This window comes from Triticum aestivum, chromosome 7B (assembly GCF_018294505.1).
Source record: "Triticum aestivum cultivar Chinese Spring chromosome 7B, IWGSC CS RefSeq v2.1, whole genome shotgun sequence".
In the NCBI taxonomy this organism is placed as follows: Eukaryota; Viridiplantae; Streptophyta; class Magnoliopsida; order Poales; family Poaceae; genus Triticum; species Triticum aestivum.
Window position 1 is genome coordinate 722,261,309 of NC_057813.1, and position 10,693 is coordinate 722,272,001.

General features: G+C 41.6%; 1 long non-coding RNA gene across 1 annotated transcript; it reads left to right on the forward strand.

The window, feature by feature from the left end:
- The first annotated feature begins 15 nt into the window (after nucleotides 1-15).
- LOC123159911 (uncharacterized) lies at nucleotides 16-3,535 on the forward strand. Its single transcript, XR_006479917.1, has 3 exons — nucleotides 16-402; nucleotides 959-1,139; nucleotides 2,826-3,535. It is a non-coding gene; the product is annotated as an uncharacterized lncRNA (long non-coding RNA).
- The last annotated feature ends 7,158 nt before the right edge of the window (nucleotides 3,536-10,693 follow it).

Sequence of the window (10,693 nt, forward strand, 5' to 3'; positions counted from 1 at the left end):
ACCATAAGTGTACGTCCTCTTTCTCTCTCTGCGATTTGAGGTGGAATGATCTGGTGGTGGCCCGCGGGGTCGTAGGTGCGAGAGATGACGCTGGAGGCCAGATCTGGAGGCTTAGCTAATGCAGCACCACAGACAACTTAGGTAAGAAAAAACATGTTCTTGTTTTGTTCATTGTGCTTTTTTTAAACCATGCTCCGCCAATATATAAAGATTTTATGTCCGATTCATAGACATCCTTACAAAGTGTGCATGTATGTCCCCTACAAAATCTCTCTCTCTCTCTCTCTCTCTCTCTCTCTCTCTCTCTCTCTCTCTATTTGCCTTTGAGATTGCAGATGCGAGCACTAGGTGTTTGTACAAATGCTCAAGGTGGAGTTCTCACAAGAGGACGACAACTTTCAGGTGGAGCACCGTATGTCTTCTAAGCATTACGAGATGCCAGATGTTAATTAAGTTTATGATCTGTGCCTTTTGTTCTTCACACATAAGTGCCATTAATTTATTATGATTCTTGGAGCTAGCTTGTACACATGGGCATAGGATTGAGATTTGCCTACTGTAAGAGTATGAGCATACATGACTTAGGGCATGAATTTAGCAGAGCGGCATGGTTAAAGAAACAATCAGATTAGCATGCAACTTGATAAATAATGTTTTCTAGAAACAATCAACTCATGTCATGCAAAACAGTACATGAAGCATGCAATTTGATTTATCTACACAAGTTGCTGGTTAACACAGAGTACAGAAGTGGTTAAGCAACTACCAACAGAGAACGTGATTCATGTTAATTAACTGAACAATGTCCGTGCAGCTCTGAAGCTAAGTTTCCGGAGATTGTGAGGTTTAGGAGAATCCGATACTGTGCACCACCACTCTACTCTACCATAATCATACAATTTGGACTGCTTGCCCTAATTATTTATTACAAAGGAATCAAGTAAGTGTGTTTGTGCAGGCAATAGGTAACCGTTCAGGCGAGGGTGTAATACAGAATATGAAGCAGGAGCTGGTCTTGCTGCTGCTGCTGAAGGAAGAAGCGTATGTGTACGAGGAGGAGGTGAAGGCGACGACAGAGCCATAGCTGCTTGCCAGCTCCGGCAATCCCTCCTGCCAGAAGCACAACACCATGTCCTAGAGTATGTTCACGTACTTTTATCTGCTTAATGCATGCAAGCAGGGATTGATCCATGCATGTATGTATATAAACTGACAATTATATGCGATTGATTAATTAACTAAAACTTGAGAGGGTAAATGGACAAGTGTTTTCAAATGGAGGAATATACAATATGTGCAGCTAATTACACTAAACATATGCATCATTCCATAATAATTGAAAGTTTGGATATTACGTACATGTTAGAGACCAGGGCTCCTAATTGGCCATTCCAATGCAGTAATTTTCATTGTACGTAACTCATGAACATTATGCTCTGTACCATAATTGTCTCTGTATCTCATCATTGCTCTGGATTATATCTTTGCAGCTCCATAGAGTTATTCGAATAGTTTTACTTCCACATAATAGGCTTGTTCAAATTAAATCACAAGAACTTCATGAGCTTGCTTGGTTACTATTGAGAAGGGCCTTCTTTCAAGGAGCTGTAGATTTTTTGAATATGCTCCCGGTTGGACACATTTTCCATTATGTACAGAATAGGGGCAAGTAAGAGCGCAACTTAGTTTTCGGCTCAGCCTCACTAGAAATTATGCAATCCTCTTATTTGGTTGCAAGTTACCTGCCTTGTTCTTTCAACCCATGTCAAGAATTATAATGCAGTTTTTGTGGGGCAGGTTAAAGAGCCCATGTTAGTTTGCTTCATTTATGTTCAAAAGGGACAATACAATGCTATTTGAGTCAAGTTTGCTTTTTAATATTCCAAGTACTCCTTCATTATTTATAAACTGAGGCATGATTGATGTGTGCACTTCTTACTGAAGATGATCCTGGTGTTATTTGCTTTCAGAAAAGAAAGATGGCTCCATGTGCGCTTCTTAGCATTACTTCAGATGGAATAATCGAATAGTGTTATATATCATCATATCTGCATACATAATATCTTCTATAATTATTTACCGGTGTAGGCTCCTGTTGTTAGATGGTGAACTTGTGTTATTTTATGCCAAGTAGTTAAACTTATGTGCACCTTCTAAGGGTTTACTTGTTTCTGCTTTTATAGTATGGCTTGGTAGACCGAGGCCCTGTTGTGGAAAAGATCCTGATATGTTTGACCATGCCGTTTTTTTCTTAATCCGATTACCTATTAATCTGTTTTGAGCATGTGACAAATGTTTTCTCAAATATACTTGGTCTATCGTAGATTAGTAGTAATCCTTCTCTATGTTTCTGCAATTTCAGTTCCTGATGTTTGACTTTTGAAATTTCCTTTGCATATCATGTATCTACACATTCCTCTTGTGGTCTGCTATAATGGTCTAATGAACAACCATATCATGATATGATTTCATCGTTGCATGACAATGTACCATATGCTCATGCATTTGTTTTCTTACCGATGTTGTCCCGATGAGTTGGCTGGCTTACATGTTGTCTGCTGTAAAGGTCTACTTGTTTCAGGTAGTATTGCTTTATGGAATACATCATTGGAACTTGGTAACCTTCCCTGGTTATAGTCAGCAAGAAAGAACATACTTCTGTATGCATTCATGCACAACGAAATGAGCACCTTAGCTGATGTTAAATTTGCTCTGTGGAATCAACGACATGCTGTTGTATATACATCTATGAGAGTGCCCATCTTAGTTAATGGCACTGCTATGCTTCACAGTATAATTCGTGAGTGTTTTTTTTTCGATTTCAGGTGTTATTAATATGGTGAGTGATTGAAGGGTAAGCATGAGGAGTAGAGCAGTCCAAAGGGCGGATGGAGCATGTGACTTATTCAGAAAGAACAAATTTTCTTTTAGATGATTTGAGTGTATGCTGATGTGTGAAAGTTAATCATTTGGATTCACAACTAGCCTATTGTGTGTGTTCAGTATTTTGTTGTGCATTGTTAAAATGTTTTCAGTGTCCGAGTGCGCAAGTTGAATTTTGAAACAGATCAGAGGACAACCCTGCATAAAGGAATTTGCCCTTTAGGAAGGTTCAGGTTTGCTGTTGTGATTAAAATTAGGAGATTTATATGCCTATAACAGAAAAGTTCCTCAAGCTAATAATTTTTCAGCCATTGTAAAAGGCCATGTTGCACAGGTGTTTTGGGCTTCAATTTAGGCAGGTGACACCTTGATGAAATAGTTTGCATGTTTGGATAGCCATATCTTAGTAAATTGTGGGTTTGATCTCCAAATGTGCTTGAACATAATCATTTGGCTCTGTGTTTCCTGAATGAGATAACAAAATGTGCATGCTCAAGTATATATTTTCAAAGATAAATTATCCTTCATTTTTCAGGGTTTGAATTAGTGCGTTGCTAAGACCTACTTCTACTAACAAAGTCAAATATTTACAAAACACTTGGGTTTGACATGTCCTTTGTGCTTGCTAACATAAAGTTATTGAAAAAATGCAAATATTTTTAATGCAGGACCACCCCATTTGGCTCAAAGATAAATTTAAATGTGTATGCATGTATATCTCATTATAGACAATAAGTCTCTATTCTTTTTTATTAAACAAGGAAGCTAAATTTGTTACCATATGTGCTTGCCCAAAACTAAACCAAAACATTTTTTTTCAATGCACACATGAATTTAGCAGGTCCTTGCGCCATTTGGTGCAACGGGTCAACTCCATGAGTACATTTTCAGATACATATGCATCCATCTGAGCAAACAGAAAAGTTTTTATTTTTTGCGCACAGAAACATTAAAAGGTTAATAGCCTTAGAAAAACAAAGGCATCCTTAAATGGTTCCTGGATGCTATTAGAAATACATATATTATTTCGCACCAGAGTATCTGTTTTTTAGAGAGAGAAAATTAACGCATGCAGGAATATGTGTTTCTTTTTATACATAAGCATCTAAATTCTTGGTGTGCTTATTTGCCCAGACAAAAATATTACTAAAAGAATATACATATTTTCAACATGACATGGTTATATATATCTATCTATCTCATTGTGCACAACAAGACACCATTTTTTTCATATGTACTTGCCTACAACTAAAGTACTAAACTAACTAAAACATATATTTAGTTTTAAATGGGGCTCTATACTATCATATTAAAATGTGTATATACATCTCTAAACTCTGAACCCTTAAACCATGGATATTTTTTCATCGCGACCATGAATTTAGCGTGCCTCTGCGCCATTTGGCGCAACGGGTCCACTAGTATACCTAAGAGATTCATCCCCACTATACTATTTATCTCAACACGCACATCATCAAGCATGCCACATCAGCGACTTATAGTGTACAAACTGCCACATTATTTCTTTGGCTACTTCTATTTACCAGTGCACATAACAGAGCGAATGAGCCATGCATCTCTGTAACGCATGCAATTTCTTCTCTTTATATATTTCTATATCTGCACCTGTTGGTCCCAAGTCCACTCTGGGCTGCATGATTACGGCTAGCACGCATGCCGATTGCATCAACTCATGATCTTCTCCAGGCTTTTCTGTTCCACTTCCTCAACACCATGTCTACTATTTGTCCATCTTAACTTCACAAGAAACTGAAAAAAGGAATTGCAATAGTCCACGATCTTGACCGCTGGACAATTGAGTTCACTATAAAAGCCCGCCTCCACAGTGCCTTGCCTGCACCTATGCACTGCGCCAAATCATCTTCTTAGTGGTAGCCAGCCTCAGATCCTGCTCCCATAGGTTTGACGGATCTCTGATTGTAGCCACACCGGAGGCACTCGCATTCATTCTCTTCCTAGTTGCTCCGCAGGCACTCGCATTCATCCTCTTCCTAGTTGCTTGCCTTGCCGCTGTTGTAGCCTGCACGTTTTGCTACTTGCTGTTGCCATCAAGAAGTTACGGTTGTTAGTCCTCCCCTTGGATGTGGCACACGCAGACCACGCTGAAGGGTACCAATCAGATCGTCTTTGTCTGGTGCTGCCATGTATTATCCTTTGTTTTTTCTACAGATGATGATGTTGATCTTCCTCCTTTTTGGGTGTATCTATATGCATGTCTGAGTATATAAGCTTTTGTAGGTACCAGTTCGCCACATCCACGTGCGATCTCACACTACGATCGAATGGAAAATAATGTGCTGCTTCCATGAGTTCCGTCATGTTACTAATGAGCCTCTCTCATGCAGACCATTGGCCTGTCATTTTGTCAGAGTTCCTACTTCATGGGTTTTAATTTTGTTTCCAGCTGATACTTGAACAATGGCAGATAGCTTCCCTTTGTACAACTTTTCTGAAGCACTTAGGCAGGTATGCAATAGAAAATTTTCATTTGTTTTTTATGCAAATATATTTTACTAACAGTTCTAAATTTTTGTTTCATGTAGTTGCAGACTGCAGTGAACACAATTTTTTACCGCCATGGCTATAGATTATATAGTTTGTTTCGTAAGCTTTGATGGTCATACAGCCGGCCTGCTACCTTTCTTTTTAAAGTTGCATATACTAAAAAAGAGAACTTGGCATCATTAGTACATAAACATGATATAAGATCAAGTTGTCCTACATCAAACAATACGCCATATGTACAGTGAGATGACATTCTCTCTCCAATGTAATGCATGAAAAATGTCAAGATCTAATGATTTATTGGTAAATTGGAAATATTTATACCAGTAAACATTGACACTATGTTACATTACTACCCTTAAGTTTGCATTTAGTTGTTTATTTTTTACATTTCAAAGTTTAAGTCATCACCAAATATTTCACTTTATTTATTTTATGGTTTTATATATTTGAGCATCCAACGATCGCATTATTAGCCTAAGTATCATGTCACTTGATACACAAATTAACATCGCACATGTATAGCTAACCATCTATCACAGCAAGGCCAACAACGACTCCAATCATTAAACGATAATTATGCATGTTCCATACATGGTTCCAATCAAGACATATACTTCGTTTCATGTTTTTTAATATTTATCATTGTATCAAGTCTCTTCTACAATCACAAAGCATCACTCTTTCCCTTGGAAAGGAACATATCCATTTCTCTCGAGGTTACATGCAGGTTGGAGTACATCCAGTTTGAGGGAGTTGTCCATTGTGACATTAAGCTTGAGAGCTTCCTCTTTGATGAGAACACCAAGGTGAAGAGATTATTGATTTTGGCATTGTCGGCGAAGAGATGTTATATGATTCACCAGTGGAAGATGAGCCAGATGCTACTAGATGACTTGTGAGAAGTATTCTGACCAAGACTCACATTTAACACGACCTTTTACAAGTCACCATCGGTTCTGCATAAGATAGAAGGTTGTATCATATTTTTGTATTGGACAATGTTAAAATATAACTTATTGCTAGCACTAGAATTCACTTGTAAAATATACATCTTCATAGTGTTGTTGGACGTATCGGAGACAGTGAAGTCCGCATGATTAAATGTTTTATGTTCTTGGAAAATTTCATCCACAAATAACATTCGACAAGCTCTCAACTAAAGAAACAAAATCACTGATCAATGCTTTGTGCACTTTTTGAGTAAATGATTTTTTTGTGAGAGCTCCTCAAATGTTATTTGTGGATGAAGTTTTGCAAGAATGTAAAACATTTCGTCATGTTTGATGTCCCAAAATTATAGAATTTTTGGGTCATGTTTGATATTGTTTTTCCGGTTTTTTGTTCACCCGGGTGTAGTACGCCCGAGAGTAGAAACTCTCCTCATGTGGTATCTATATTACCCATGGGGAACCTTTAGAACATTTTCATGAAAGATGCGATACTCCGAAAATTCACAATTTTATGAAAGATATGATCAGGTACACCAGCGCAAAACATGAAGAAAAATTGAATTTTCATAGTTTCTAGACCATTCGTGCAAGCAGAACACGACCACAATACTTTAAGCACCAGACCACACATCTTCTCATATGATTCTCTCTCGCAAGATACACCGTCACCACCAAAATCTTTTTTTTTTCTGCGGGTACCAAAAGTCCAAAACGGGTAGTAGTTCAGAAGAAACAAAAATACTAGTACAAGTAGATCTAGTATCATCATGGAGCAGATTCGTTTGTGGCACCAGCAGGCGCAACATCCGAGGTCCGAAGAGGCGCGCTCGTCCGCAGACGCTCTTTCCTGCCGCCGGCAGGCGGCGCGCAGCAGCACTTGTTGTCGGCAGGCACATTCCTGTGGCCTTGGCAGGTGGCCTTGCCGGAAGGCCCGATCAGCACCGCGCACAGGTGGGCACACGCCAATCCTCCCTCGTTGCTGAAGCAGTTTGGGTACGGGCTGCACGACTCTGCACGTAGGAAAAATTGCTTCAACATTAGCTTTCAGGTTGGCGCAGAAAGATATGAAATCCTCTGCCCACAATGCGTAGTGCAATCGCAATACTAAATAATGATAGAAAAGGAGGACTTTGACTAACGTTGTGCGTTAGAGGAGATGAGGAGGGTGGCCGTGACGGCGAGGGCGGCCAAGCAGATGATCCTCGTGTTGGTCGTCTTCATTGCTGCCATGACCGCCGGTATCTTCTTCTTCTTCGCTTGTTCTACGGGGCGGCAATGCAATGTGTTGGTGCGATTCTGTTCTCCTGCTGCTGTTTATATAGAGGGAAATACGTGCCCTTTTTACATTCCTACGTATAGCATAAATGCAAACCATGTATTTGGAAAGAAGTGACCATCTTCTAAAAGAAGGAAAATAATGGGTGACCAAAGATGGAAAACATTTATTAGGAACTAAATGATCAATTTTTAGGAAGAGGCCCTCCTGCGTGGGCTTCAGCCTTTGGGTCCTCACGGCCTGATTTCTGACCGGCCCACCAGACAGAATGAGGAGGAGCCAGTTGCTAGTCACCCCAAAAATTAAGTCGTGCGTGCGTTCAGACTTCCGAGTGGTGGACTGTGTGTATATGGGGGTTGCGTCTTCCAAAGCAAAACTTCTAGCCACCTAAAAAAATAGTCACGGACCAGTTTATCGCACTCACTCCAACACAACCACAATGGGTGAGGCGGATGCCAGCGAGACAACGACTGACGGTGTCCTGGACTAGGGGTACTCATCACGTTGTCTCCTGATCAGTTGGATTGGGCCGAGGACCCCCATGACCGTTTACTCATGGGCCAGTTCGGACAGCCGAAGTATACACGAGGAAGATTCCACAAGACTTGGCGATCAAGACAAGGACTCCTCTCCACCGACGTATTCGGCTAGGACTCTTGTTATCCTAGGCCTCGGGTACATTATATAAGCGAAGGCCGGGCTAGTCGGTAGATATAGGCTAGATCATTATGACATTACTCATCATACCTCTAGGGTTTAGACCACAACATATGATCTCGGGGTAGATCAACTCTTCTAACCCTTATGTTCATTATAATCAATCAAGCAGCATGTAGGGTATTATCTCTTTAAGAGAGCCCGAAGCTGGGTAAAATCCCGTGTTCATGTTACCATCGATCCTAAGACGCACAGCTTGGGACCCCCTACCCGAGATCCGCCGGTTTCGACACCGATAATGGTGCTTTCATTGTGAGTTCCGCTGTGTGATCGACAAAAGGATCAATGGCTTGCTTCTAGATCAACTGCAACATCGGCGTCTTCATCGCTGGCTCGACTGGTCACCTCGGCTGGGCCGAGGACCAGGCTCCCCTTCGGATCGTCAAGATCGGACATATGTGCTCGTCATCATCAACTCCGATTTCTATCAAGATCATGGAGGAATCATCCATGGAGCTCAGGGGCTCAACGTCAGCATTGCCCTAGAGCGACCGCACTATTTTTCTGGATGGTAAACTTGTATCTGCCACCACCGCTTCCTCGAGTGTCGCTTTAACGATTGCTTCGGTGGAATTGTGCGGAATTAAGTATATAACAACCCTGCAAAATTTTGTCGCGTTCCGATGGAGGAATCTCTGACGATCTATGATATACCGGAGCCCTGTCAAATCTGGAAGGGAATCCGGACGAGTTTAGGGCATGATCTCCAGAGCCCAGCTCGGAGGTCCTTTGGAAGATCCAACCTTTCATCTACTACGGAATTCCCGTATCTACCACCCTTCCAAATTTCAGCTTGATCCGACGGTTCAAACTCCGGGAACCTTCCAATGAGTAGACCAATTTTTGGATTTGTTTTCTGCGCGAATACGTATCCAACCCGAACTCATGTTTCTTTATGAACATGACATTGGACAACCTTTTTAAAGGAATTTTCTTCTGGCGTATTGTGTATTGTTCTTCAACACACGCCCATAAAATTTTAAGCCTCTTATGAGGTAATGTACGCCATCACGCTGGTGTCAAACCAGTCCGGCAATATTGCTCCACGGCTGCCGACCTGCGTTAGACACGTCATCATTTTTTTGAGCCGAGCTCAACTTCTTCGGATCCTCATCTCGGCGAGCCGAACAAGAGTTCGGAATCACCAAGGATAAATCGTCACCAACATCGCCGCCCCACGGATTACATGGAGTGGGCACACCAGCATCGTCGCATGGTCACTTCATCAATATCCGCATTGATCGCGTCACAAGTTACGACTTGCATCGGCATGGCCGCACTGTTGCTTTTTCAAGCCGATCTCCATCACGCCTAACTATTTCAACACCTCAGCGGATATGACAGCTGCAACGTCTCCTTAACGACCTGCTCCGTTACCTCGGCTGGACCAGGGGCTTCACCTCATCTTCGTCAAACCTACTCCGGTGACTTTGGCATCACCAACCGACCGACCGCGTCACGTTAGCTGGACCGGGGGCTTCACCTCGGCAAACCAACCTTGGCTAGCATAGCCATGTTGTCGCTTCGTCGCCCATCAGGCAATGGGTGTGCGGATCGAGTCCCAATTTTAGGAGTCATCTTCCTTCGGATGGCTACAACAAATAAATCAGGTGCTATTAATCCTAGTAATTTTTGCTTGTTCGGGTTAATTTTTCCCGAAGAACTATTACTCTGGTTTGTTCCATCATCTGTACACAGGTCTATTAAATGGTGGCCGCATTAACGACGGTCATGTGCTGGTTCGATTAGTTTCCGTACACAGTTCGGCAAACGCCGCATTCGGAACTCGGACGGCCCTGCAAATTCAGGCTTTGTCACACCTTCACCGCATCACGCCGACGCCCTGCATCGACATTGACTTCAGCGCCAGGCCACATCTCTTTGAATAAATTATTTTGCATAAATTAATTACATGAGGATTTATATATATTATTGTTGTTGGCATGCACTATTTTACATGTGTAGGTAATCGACTTTGACTGCGTCATGTGGTCTCTTCGGCAAGCCGACACCATCGTCCCAATCGGTGTAAATCGGCTCGCGTGATCTCCTTGTTGGTTGTGTTGCCATACCGACGTGTTCGGTTGCCGCGGAGACTTTGGCATCGCCGAGAGAGCTCTACCTCATCGAGTGTTCGGCGCACAGGCCTTATTTCTTTTATTATTCACTTTGCATAAATTATTTATTATGCAACATTTTTTTAATTTTTTTATTATTACTATTATCTCTGGTTTGCGATATTTTTTGTGCACAGGAGAATGATTCGGATCGGGCAGTGTTGTCACCTCGGCGTACTGACATCCACGTCACCTCGGCTGGACGGGGGGCTTCGTCAACA